Raw genomic sequence first — 12,132 nt, forward strand, 5'->3', positions numbered from 1 at the left:
TATTTCAATATCCATTTAAAGAACAGGATTTTATAGATGGCCTGACAGTAATTTCTTCGTTCTACCTTACTACGTAATACAACTTGTATGGAAGAATTGAGTAACTAGATAAATGTGGATAAGAGTCAGCTGTATATTTTGGACATCTTATTAAGAATAAGTGCTTTGTGAACAGTTCAGAGTCATTTACAGACCTGTCTGTGGTGCTGGTGTCTTTGCACATTGAAGTGCTGTGACAGGCAGTGTTAGGAGTTCATAGCCTGTGCCTGGATGTCATTTTGGCATTCTCAGAAATAATTAGCTCATTGAATAAATATTTATTGAACACTGACTATGGGCAGGTGCTGTGTGTGCTTAAGAACAGAGTCTGATGTCCTCAGCTCCGGGAAAAATATATCACCTACCAGAAATGGAGACTTCCTTTATTATCCTAAGTTCCAACAGTGAGCGTTCAGCACCACAGAACATTCTGTGGAGGAATACATTTTGGGGTGGTACTACATAAGCAGGCTGAATGAATACTAAATTATCTTACCTTTAGAATTTTTTAATTAAACTTTTTAAAGATAATTATAGATTCACATGTTATTGTAAGAAATAATAGAGAGATCACATGTATCCTTTATCCAGTTCCCTCAATAACATCTTGCAAAACTATAGCATACTGTCACAACTAGGATATTGACATTGATACACTAAGTTAGAATTTTTCACACGTTGAAACCAACTTGGGTCAAGGGAAATGTTGACCCTAACATCAATAAAGTTTTGATATCTCTGGGTGGAAATAATGGTTCAATATTTTTTTGTCTAACACCATTTCATCTCTACCTTTGAAATTTTGAGGGTTTTTTAATTGAAGTATAGTTGATGTACAATATGATGTTGCAGGTGTACAATATAGTAGGTTACAGTTTTTAAGTTATACTCCATTTCCAGTTACTATAAAATATTGGCTATATTCTGTGTTGTACAGTACATCCTTGTAGCTTATTTTATACATAATTGTTTGTACCTCTTAATCCCCTACCCCTATCTTGCCCCTCCCCACTTCCCTCTCCCCACTGGTAACCACTAGTTTATTCTCTATAACTGTGAGTCTGTTTCTTTTTTTTTTTATTCACTAGTTTGTTGCATTTTTCGATTCCACATGTGAATGATATACAGTATTTGTCTTTGTCTGACTTATTTCACTTAGCATAATACCCTCCAAGTTCATCCATGTTATGGCAAATGGCAAAATTTCATTCTTTTTTATGATTGAGCAGTATTCCATTGTATGTGTATATATATATGCGTGAGTATATACATATATATATATATATATATATATGCCACATTTTCTTTATCCACTCATCTGTTGATGGGCGCTTACTTTACTTTCTTGGCAATTGTAAATAATGCTGCTATGAACACTGGGGTGCATTTATCTTTTCAAATTAGTGTTTTTGTTTCTTGTGGATATATACCCAGGAGCAGAATCATTGGGTCATATGGTAATTCTATGTTTAGATGTTTTTAAAACCTCCATACTGTTTTCCGTAGTGTATGCACCAGTTTACATTCTCACCAACAGTGTATGAGGGTTCTCTTTTCTCCACATCCTCAACATTTGTTATTTGTGTTCTATTTGATGATAGCCATTCTGACAGGTGTGAGGTGATACCTCACTGTGGTTTTAATTTGCATTTCCCTGATGATTAGCGATGTTGAGCATCTTTTCATGTACCAGTTGGCCATCTGCGTGTCCTCTTTTGAAAAATGTCTAGTCAAGTCTTCTGCCCATTTTTTAATTGAGTTTGTTTCTTTGAGTTGTATGAGCTGTTGATATGTTTTGGATATTAACCCCTTATTGGCCATATCATTTGCAATTATTTTTTCCCATTCTATAGGTTGTCTTTTTATTTTCTCAATGATTTCCTTTGCTCTGCAGAAGCTTTTAAGTTTAATTAGGTCCCATTTGTTTATTTTGCTTTTATTTCCTTTGCTTTAGGAGACAGATCCAAAAAAATATTGCAAAGATTTATGGCAAAGGGTCTTCTGCCTATGTTTGCCTCTCGGAATTTTATGGTATCTGGTCTTACATTTAGGTCTTTAATCCATTTTGAGTTTACTTTTGTATATGGTGTTAGAGAATGTTCTAATTTCATTCTTTTACATGTAGCTGTCCAGTTTTCCTAGCACTACTTTTTGAGGAGACTGTTTTTTCTCCATTGTATGTGCTTGCCTCCTTTGTCATAGGTTAATTGACTATACATGTGTGGGTTCATTTATGGGCTCTCTGTTCTGTTCCAAAGCTTTGATTACTCTAGCTTTGTAGTATAATTTGAAGTCAAGAAGTGTGATTGCTCCAGCTCTGTTCTTCTTTATCAAGGCTATATTGGCTATTCATGGTCTTTTGTGTTTCCACACAAATTTTAAAATTATTTGTTCTAGTTCTGTGAAAAATGCCATTGGTAGTTTAATAGGGATTGCAGTAAATCTGCAGATTGCCTTGGGTAGTATGGTCATCTTAACAATATTAATTCTTCCAATCCAAGAACATGGTACATATTTCCATCTGTTTATGTTGTCTTCAGTTTCTTTCATCTGTGTCTTACGGTTTTCTGAGTACAGGTGTTTTACCTCCTTAGGTAAGTTTATTCCTAGGTATTTTACTTTTTTTGCTGCAATAGTAAATGGGATTGTTCCCTTAATTTCCTTTTCTGATCTTTTGTTGTTAGTGTATAGGAATGCAAGGGATTTCTGTGCATTAATTTTGTGTCCTGCAACTTTACTGAATTCTTGGATGAGCTCTAGTAGTTTTCTGGTGGCATTTTTAGGATTTTATATGTATTGTATGTTTACTTTCCATGTATAGTATGTATATTTTCTATGTATGTCATCTGCAAACAGTGACAGTTTTACTTCTTACATTCCAATTTGGATTCCTTTTATTTCGTTTTCTTCTCTGATTGCTGTGGCTAGGACTTCCAAAACTATGTTCAATAAGAGTGGCAAGATTGGACATCCTTGTCTTGTTCCTGATCTTAGTGGAAATGCTTTCAGCTTTTCACTGTTGAGAATGATGGTAGCTTTGGGTTTGTCATATATGGCCTTTATTATATTTTGAGGTATGTTTCCCTATACCTACTTTCTAGAGAGTTTTTTTAAATCATAAATGGATATTGAGTTTTGTCAAAAGCTTTTCCTGCATTTAATGAGATGATCATATGAGGTATGTTTTAACATCTTTATTGAGGTATAATTGCTTTACATTGTTGTGTTAGTTTCTGCTGTATAATAAAGTGAATCAGCTATACGCATACATATATCCCCATATCCCCTCCCTCTTGCATCTCCCTCCCACCCTCCCTATCCCACCCTTCTAGGTGGTCACAAAGCACCAAGCTGATCTCCCTGTGCTATGCAGCTGCTTCCCACTAGCTATCTTTTTTACATTTGGTAGCATATATATGTCAATGCCACTCTCTCACTTCATCTCAGCTTACCCTTCCCACTCCCCGTGTTCTCAAGTCCATTCTCTACATCTGCATCTTTATTCCTGTCCTGCCCCTAGGTTCTTCAGAACCATTTTTTTTTTTTTTAGATTCCATATATATGTGTTAGCATATGGTATTTGTTTTTCTCTTTCTGACTTACTTCACTCTGTATGACGGACTCTAGGTCCATCCACCTCTCTACAAATAACTCAATTTCATTTCTTTTTATGGCTGAGTAATATTCCATTGTATATATGTGCCACATCTTTATCCATTCATCTGTAGATGGACTTAGGTTGCTTCCATGTCCTGACTATTGTAAATAGAGCTGCAATGAACATTGTGGCACATGACTCTTTTTGAATTATGGTTTTCTCAGGGTACATACCCAGTAGTAGGATTGCTGGGTCGTACGGTAGTTCAATTTTTATTTTTTTAAGGAACCTCCATACTGTTCTCCATAGTGGCTGTATCAATTTACATTCCCACCAGCAGTGCAAGAGGGTTCCCTTTTCTCCACACCCTCTCCAGCATTCTTTGTTTGTAGAGTTTTTGATGATGGCCATTCTGAAAGGTGTGAGGTGATACCTCATTGTAGTTTTGATTTGCATTTCTCTAATGATTAGTGATGTTGAGCCATCCTTTCATGTGTTTGTTGGCAATCTGTATATCTTCTTTGGAGAAATGTCTATTTAGGTCTCCTGCCCATTTTTGGATTGAGTTGTTTGTTTTTTTGATATTGAGCTGCATGAACTGCTTGTAAATTTTGGAGATTAATCCTTTGTCAGTTGCTTCATTTGCAAATACTTTCTCCATTCTGAGGGTTGTCTTTTTCTCCATTCTGAGGGTTGTCTTTTTGTCTTGTTTATGGTTTCCTTTGCTGTGCAAAAGTGTTTAAGTTTCATTAGGTCCCATTTGTTTATTTTTATTTCCATTTCTCTAGGAGATGGGTCAAAAAGGATCTTGTATGATTTATGTCATAGAGTGTTCTGCCTGTGTTTTCCTCTAAGAGTTTGAGAGTGTCTGGCCTTACATTTAGGTCTTTAATCCATTTTGAGTTTATTTTTGTGTATGGTGTTAGGGAGGGTTCTAATTTCATTCTTTTACATGTAGCTGACCAGTTTTCCCAGCACCACTTATTGAAGAGGATGTCTTTTCTCCATTGTATATTCTTTCATCCTTTATCAAAGATAAGGTGACCATATGTACGTGGGTTTATCTCTGGGCTTTCTATCCTGTTCCATTGATCTATATTTCTGTTTTTATGCCAGTAGCATACTTTCTTGATTACTGTAGCTTTGTAGTATAGTCTGAAGTCAGGGAGCCTGATTCCTCCAGCTCCATTTTTTGTTCTCAAGATTGCTTTGGCTATTCGGGGTCTTTTGTGTTTCCACACAAATTGTGAAATTTTTTGCTCTAGTTCTGTGAAAAATGCCATTGGTAGTTTGATAGGGATTGCATTGAATCTATAGATTGCGTTGGGTAGTATAGTCATTTTCACAGGTTGATTCTTCTAATCCAAAAACATGGTATATCTCTCCATCTGTTTGTATCATCTTTAATTTCTTTCATCAGTGTCTTATAGTTTTCTGCATACAGGTCTTTTGTCTCCTTAGGTAGGTTTATTCCTAGATATTTTATTCTTTTTGTTGCAGTGGAAAATGGGAGTGTTTCCTTAATTTCTTTCTCAGATTTTTCATCATTAGTGTATATGAATGCAAGAGATTCCTGTGTATTAATTTTGTACCCTGCTACTTTACCAAATTCATTGATTAGCTCTAGTAGTTTTCTGGTAGCATCTTTCAGATTCTCTATGTATAGAATCAATCATATGGTTTTTATTCAATTTGTTAATGTGGTGTATCACATTGATTGGCAGGTACTGAAAAATCCTTGCATCCCTGGATAGATCCCACTTGATCATGATGTATGATCCTTTTAACGTATTGTTGGATTTGGTTTGCTAATATTTTGTTGAAGATTTTCGTATCTATATTCATCAGAAACTTGGAGACTTTTAAACTACAATTTTATTTATTCAATATTTATTGGGCATATACTACATGTAAGGGACCCTTCTAGATGCTGATATGAGAGTGGTAAACAATATAGTCGTGGCACTTGATCTCATGGAGCGTCTATTACAGTGGGGAAGAGACAGACGAAAACAAACAACACAAGTAGCCATATACGGGAACTTCTAGCAGAGCAAATGGACGTGAGAAGAAACTTGTGTTCAAAGAACAGGAAGAACTGCGTGTGATTGCAAGTGGGAAAGGAGAAAGAATGGGTTGAAGGGCAAGTGGAGTGGGAGGAGATGAGGCTGAAAAAGTAGACAGACCAGATGATACAAGACCTTGTTGGCCAGCACAAGGGGGTTGGATTTTTATGCTAGGTTCAATAGGAAGCCCTTGAGAGTGTTTAATTCGGGGCCTGAAATGGTTAGATTCATTTCTTTAAATATCATCTCAGTGTTCTATGTAGTGTAGTTTGGCAGAGATGAGTCTGAAGCAGAGAGAACTTCTGGGTTTTAGGGGGCTATTGTCATGGTCCAGGGAAGAGATTATGCTGCCTTGGAGTATGGCAGTGGAGATGGGGATGCAGAGACGTGAAGAAACTTGAAATTTATTTTTGTGGCTTCTCTGTTGGTTACTTGGCCTATTTCTCTAAGGTTGTAGGATGGCAACCTTCTACTAAGAGAAGACACTTAGGTTCTTATGGTGAAATGAGAGGATAAAACTTATCCCATTCCCTGGCTTCATATTCCCATCCACATGAGCTGCCTCTTAATTATAGTTTTTCTTTGTTCTGTTTGTTCTTGCATTATTTCTTGAGTTTTGTTTTGTTTCTGTTTGTTTCAGTCTTTGCCTTTAATGTTGGAGGCTTTTCTCAAATGTTTTTTGTTGTCCATTTATACGTGTAAGGCTTTAGAAAGCTGTTGGAAGCTCTGTATGAGAGGGTAGGATGTGTTAATTAATGGGCTCTTTAGTTTGAGGCTCCTCTGTTTCTTTAAGTTTTTCCACAAAAGAATTATCCAGCCTTCTTGTGGGAGGAAGATGGGGCAAAGATGTACACTTAGCTGCTGGTGTTCTTAGAGCCCAGCAGTGCAAAGGGCTGTAAGATTTTACCTAATCCCTTTTTATCCCAATATTGCATCTCTTCCCCCAACCTCCACCATGCCTCTTTGCTTCAACTCTTCTGTATGGAACATGTTTGATTAACTCTTCCACAAAGTCAACCCCTAGTCTCCTGCTGGGTGGCGGGTGATCCCCTAGCTGCTTGGGGTGGGGGAGTACACACTGGGTCCAACTGTTTCATCTACATACTCGGGCAATACCCACTTAGTTGTTGCTGGCACAGCTGCCTTCCATAGCACATGGCATCTTCATTTCCTGAGCTTCCCAGCATTCTCTGCTGTGACTCACCTAGCTTCTCAATGACATCCCCACCCCCTGCAGGTTTAGGTTTCTTTTTTAATTAGCTCTGCTCATTCTTCCAGACAATTTTAATTCCAAAACTTTGTTCACACACCTGCTGTGCTCTCCTTACCTGTTCTTTGCCCTATGGGTATATTTGATAATCACTTCTAATGTTAGTGGGAGGGACTAGAGACCAGTGCATGTGCTCAGCTCTCCAAATCAAAAATGAGTACATCTTTAAGCAGCATGTAAAGTCCTTGTTCAAACCTCTGCTTAGAGAAAGTGGGTAAGAAAAACTCTATTGCAAACTGTAATCCCTTTGTGACCTGAAAAGAACTTTCCACATGTCTCTATTTGATGGCTTCCATAAACTTCACCATCTAATCCTGGTCTAGTCAGTTTTGGTTAAGGAAAGTGGAAGTATGTCTAAAACAGGAGAACATCCAATATTTGGGATGCATACCATATTTAATGTAAAAAAGTACTTCATTAGATACTATTGACTAGCAGGACTAGTATTAACTACCTGCCAATAAATAATCTGAAGTTTTGTCTAAATGTAGGAAAACTGAGTTCAATTGTACCTGTAGAAAAGGGAAATACAAGCTTAAGAGTTTATTAAAGTCGAAATAAAGGTGAATGTGCCTAGCTTCCATTGCATCATTTGCCAGGAAAATTTGTACTTCAAACCTTGCAAATCATTGCATGATTGGAGAAGAAAGTAATCAGGATCGTAAGTTTTCATTGTGTTCATACCCTTGACCATTACCAGTTTGTGAAATATTTGTAAAGGGCTAAAGCAGGGTTGTGGAGATTAAGGAATCTCGGGGATTTTCTGAGTTGATGTCAGACATTGAGCACTTCCTGGAATTCATGGCTTCGTCTTATCCAGCTCCTTCTCCATCAAAACTATAGTCAGATGAGGTAAAAAGAATCCCCAAGAGAGCAGTACTTGGTTTATTACTACTCATCAGATCATATTCCAGAGAGGACAGTAGGCACGCCCCAGGGAACAGAGCATGAGTTCTGGAACCACCCTGGCTGTAACTTCAGGCAAGTGAGTTAACCTCTGTGAACCCAGTTTCCTCATCTGTAAAATGGGGGAAAAACAGTACCTATTTCATAGGGTTGTCTTGTGGATTAACTAAGTTAATACATCTAAAGAGCTTAGAACAATGTCATGCAAACAGACTCTCACTAAGTGCTGCTTTTATTAATACCACCATAACTAAGATGCTCCGAACCTGTGCTGTCCAATACAGTAGTCACTTGCTACGTGTGGCTATTGAGCATTTAAAATGTGGCTTATCAAAACTGAGGTGAGCTGTGAAGGTAAAATACACACCAGATCTCAAAGACTTAGTATGAAAAAATGTAAAACACCTAATTTTGTTATATTAGTTACATGTTGAATATATTTGGATATATTAAACATGTATATATATTTAATATATATTAACATTTATTTCACCTGTTTCTCTTTTACTTTTTAATGTGGCTATTAGATAACTTAAGACTACATTTGTGGCTCATTCTATTTCTCTTGGACCACACAACAGCCTCTTCCTCATGTGATTTCACTCTAAACTCCACCCTGATATTGCCCCCACCCCAAGGTAGAGTTCCTGACACAAAGTACACACACTATTCAGTCAACCCTCAGTACGGATGGCGTTCTGCACCTGGATTCGACCCACCTCAGGACGTGCAAACTGTGGATAGGGAGGGCTGACTGTACTACACTGCTTTACATAAGGGACTTGAACATCATGGAGTCTGGTATCCGCAGGGGGTCCTGGAACCAATCCCCTCGATACCAAGGGACGACTATATATTTATCACTTAATCTGGTACAGTTACTCCTCCTAGCTGTCTTTCGAATAATGATACTCGAATGTACTTCTTTCCCACTATGGAACTGCCCAAGCCTGGTAGAATCATTGTTGGTAAAAGATAAGTCACAGCTCTCACTGATGAGAACAGTGACAACAACTTGAGGAGAGAGGCACAGACTGATATGTACAGAAGCTTGCATTAATTTTTTGTAGCTACCTTTGGAGTATAGTTCTCAGGGGCTGATTATCTGCCCCATCCAAGTCAGAGGAACTGATAAACTCTGTCCACCAGAAAGACTCTGGACCTAGTTCTGCTGACATTCTTTTTCTTAGAAGAAACCACACGTGTGAAGCTGAGAATTACCATGTAGATACACATATGGTGTCAGATTGGAATATGCCTTCACTTAATAGGTCCTGACAGTAATTTAGGTATTCTGATTATATTTTCAAGTCAGATCAAAATTTGATAACAGGTAGTACTAGGCTATATACTTTTTGAAAAAATATATTTATTTATTTTGGCTGCCCTGGGTCTTAGTTGCGGCATGCGGGATCTTTAGCTTCGACACGTGGACTTCTTAGCTGTAGCATGCAAACTCTTAGTTGAGGTATGTGGGATCTAGTTCCCCGACCAGGGATTGAACCTGGGCCCCCTGCATTGGGAGCATGGAGTCTTACCCACTGGACCACCATGGAAGTCCCTAGGCTATATACTTTTGATAGGACTCCTTTCGTATTGCTGCTAAAGACTTAAAAAAAAAAAAAAAAAACTAGTAGACTTTAATTCATCCTCAATAGTAATTTCAGTCATGTGACATCCATGCATGTGAATATTGAGACTTGTGGCCCACAGATAAACCTGAGATCTCCTGGCATGCAAGATGGTTTTAGGTCTGTGAGCAGATGGTGCTCTGGGCTAGTGGGTAAATTAGTGCAAGAATACACGAGCTGGACTTCCCTGGTGGTGCAGTGGTTGGGAGTCTGCCTGCCGATTCAGGGGACACGGGTTCGTGCCCCGGTCTGGGAAGATCCCACATGCCGCGGAGCGGCTGGGCCCGTGAGCCATGGCCGCTGAGCCTGCGCGTCCAGAGCCTGTGCTCCGCAGCGGAAGAAGCCACAGCAGTGAGAGGCCCGCGTCCCGCAAAAAAAAAAAAAAAGAATACACGAGCTTTCTTTCTGCATTTAGTGACACACACTTAAAATGTCAGAGAGGTTACAGCCCTTAGTAAAGACCATTTCTTGCTTATATATGAATATCTTGAGCAAGAATGGGCCAATGTCAGCAACAACTGTTAACTCTATGTGTACATTGTGCAGCCATAGTACATACACATACAGAGAGAAAAATTCACATACCCTAAAATTCATCACTTCAAAGCATACACTTTAGTGATTTTTAGTATACTCACAAGGTGGCGCACCTATCACCAATATCTATAATAATTCCAGAATATTTTCATGGTCCCCAAACAGAACTTCATACCAATTAATACACTCTCCCCACACCCACTCCTCCTCTAGCAGCCACCAATCTGTTTTCTGTCTCTATAGATTTGCCTCTTCTAGACATTTTGTGTTTTTTTAATTTGGTTGCCCCAGGTCTTAGTTGTGGCACGTGAGATCTTTAGTTGCAGCATGTGAACTCTTAGTTGCGGCATGTGGGATCTAGTTCCCTGACCAGGGATAGAACCCAGGCCCCCTGCATTGGGAGCACGGAGTCTTAGCCACTGAACCACCAGGGAAGTCCCAATACATGGTCTTTTTGTCTGTCTTTTTGCTTCCCCTTAGCATAATGTTTTCAAGGTCCATGCTTGTTGTAGCATGTATCAGTACTTAATTTCTTTTTATGGCTAAAGAATATGCCATAGTATGGATATGCAACATTTTGTTTATCCATTCATCTGTTGATGGCCATTTGGGTTGTTACCACTTTCTGGCTATTATGAATAATGGTGCTATAAACATTCATGTACACGTTTTTTGCATGAAACATATGTTTTCAATTCTCTTGGTTATATACCTAAGAGTGGACTTTCTGGCTCATGTGGTAACTATATTTAATTGTTTGATGAACTGACAAAATGTTTCCAAAGCAGCTGCACCATTTTACATTCCCAGCAGCAGCGCATGAAGATGCCAATTTCTCTACATCCTTGCCAACACTTAATGTCTGTCTTTTTGATTATAGCCATTCTAGTGGATGTGAAGTGGTACCTTGTGGTTTTGATTTGTATTTGATGTTGAGTATCTTTTCATGTGCTTATTGGCCATTTGTATATCTTCTTGGGGGAGATGTCTTTTCAAATCCTTTACCCATTAAAAAAACTGGATTGTCTTTTTATTGTTGAATTGTAAGCTGTTTAGCATGCTAAGGTGAATCTAATTTAGATAAAGCCCTCACTGCTCCAGGAAGACCAGAGGGTTGTAGTTTGGCTTCATTTTTAATTCTTTTCAGGCACTTACTACATTTTCCAAAAGAACCTCTGTTCACAGACTGTGAACTAGGACTTATTGCCATCACTAGTAAAGATTATTAATCTACTTCTAAGAACCAGTGCAAAGGATTTGAAAACCCAAATGAACTCTTAGAAATCCTTGCTTCCATCCATCGCAGCAGCTCCCAGACCTCTGTTTGCTGTGCTCAAGTTAGTGACTGAAGCAGTCTACTCTGAAAAGAAAGTAGCCCCTTCTAACATGGTAAGTGACATCATTTAGTTAAAACCACCAACAGGAGAAAGTGAAAAAAAGAAAGGTAAACTTTAAAGCGTGCACACACACTCTAATCACTGAGTCCTGGGGACCAAGGCCATCCTTAGGATATTGCTACCAGCTGTGAATTCACAGACTAGAGGAGTGACTCAGATGTTCACGTGGGGTCAGGTCTCCCGCTTGCATTCATTCAACAATCACTGATAGTAGTTCTGAGCCTGGTACTGCCAGGCATGGTCATTTCCTTCAAGACTTCACAATCTGCTTTATGGGGCAGACACACAAGTAAATGAGTATATATTCTACAATATAATGTTAGGTGCAGCAGGGAACAATGAACTCTGCCTAGGGATAACAAGGATGTTTCACCGAGGAGGCGGCACTTGGCTCAAGGGTTGTATAACTCAGCGTCACAATGGGTCCTTCCCACGGACGTTTGCTAGTAGGAAAGGGAAGAAAAGAAGAAGCTTCAGCATGTGCCGAACCCTCTATGGGGGGTGGCTATGGGACGGGAGCCTATGCTTCAGGGTCTCCAGCCAGGCCCACCTTGGCCTGACATCAGCTTAGTCTTTTGGTTCATGCTGGTGTTTAAAAAATAAAAATTAAAAAAAACAGGTAGAATCCAGGTCAACTCTCTTTAGTGTAGGAATAGGAAAAAGCAACCGATCTCCAAATTTTCTTGTC

This window comes from Aethalodelphis obliquidens, unplaced genomic scaffold (genome assembly GCF_003676395.1).
Source record: "Aethalodelphis obliquidens isolate GAN/ISIS:26980383/991018 unplaced genomic scaffold, ASM367639v1 scaffold4, whole genome shotgun sequence".
NCBI lineage: Eukaryota > Metazoa > Chordata > Mammalia > Artiodactyla > Delphinidae > Aethalodelphis > Aethalodelphis obliquidens.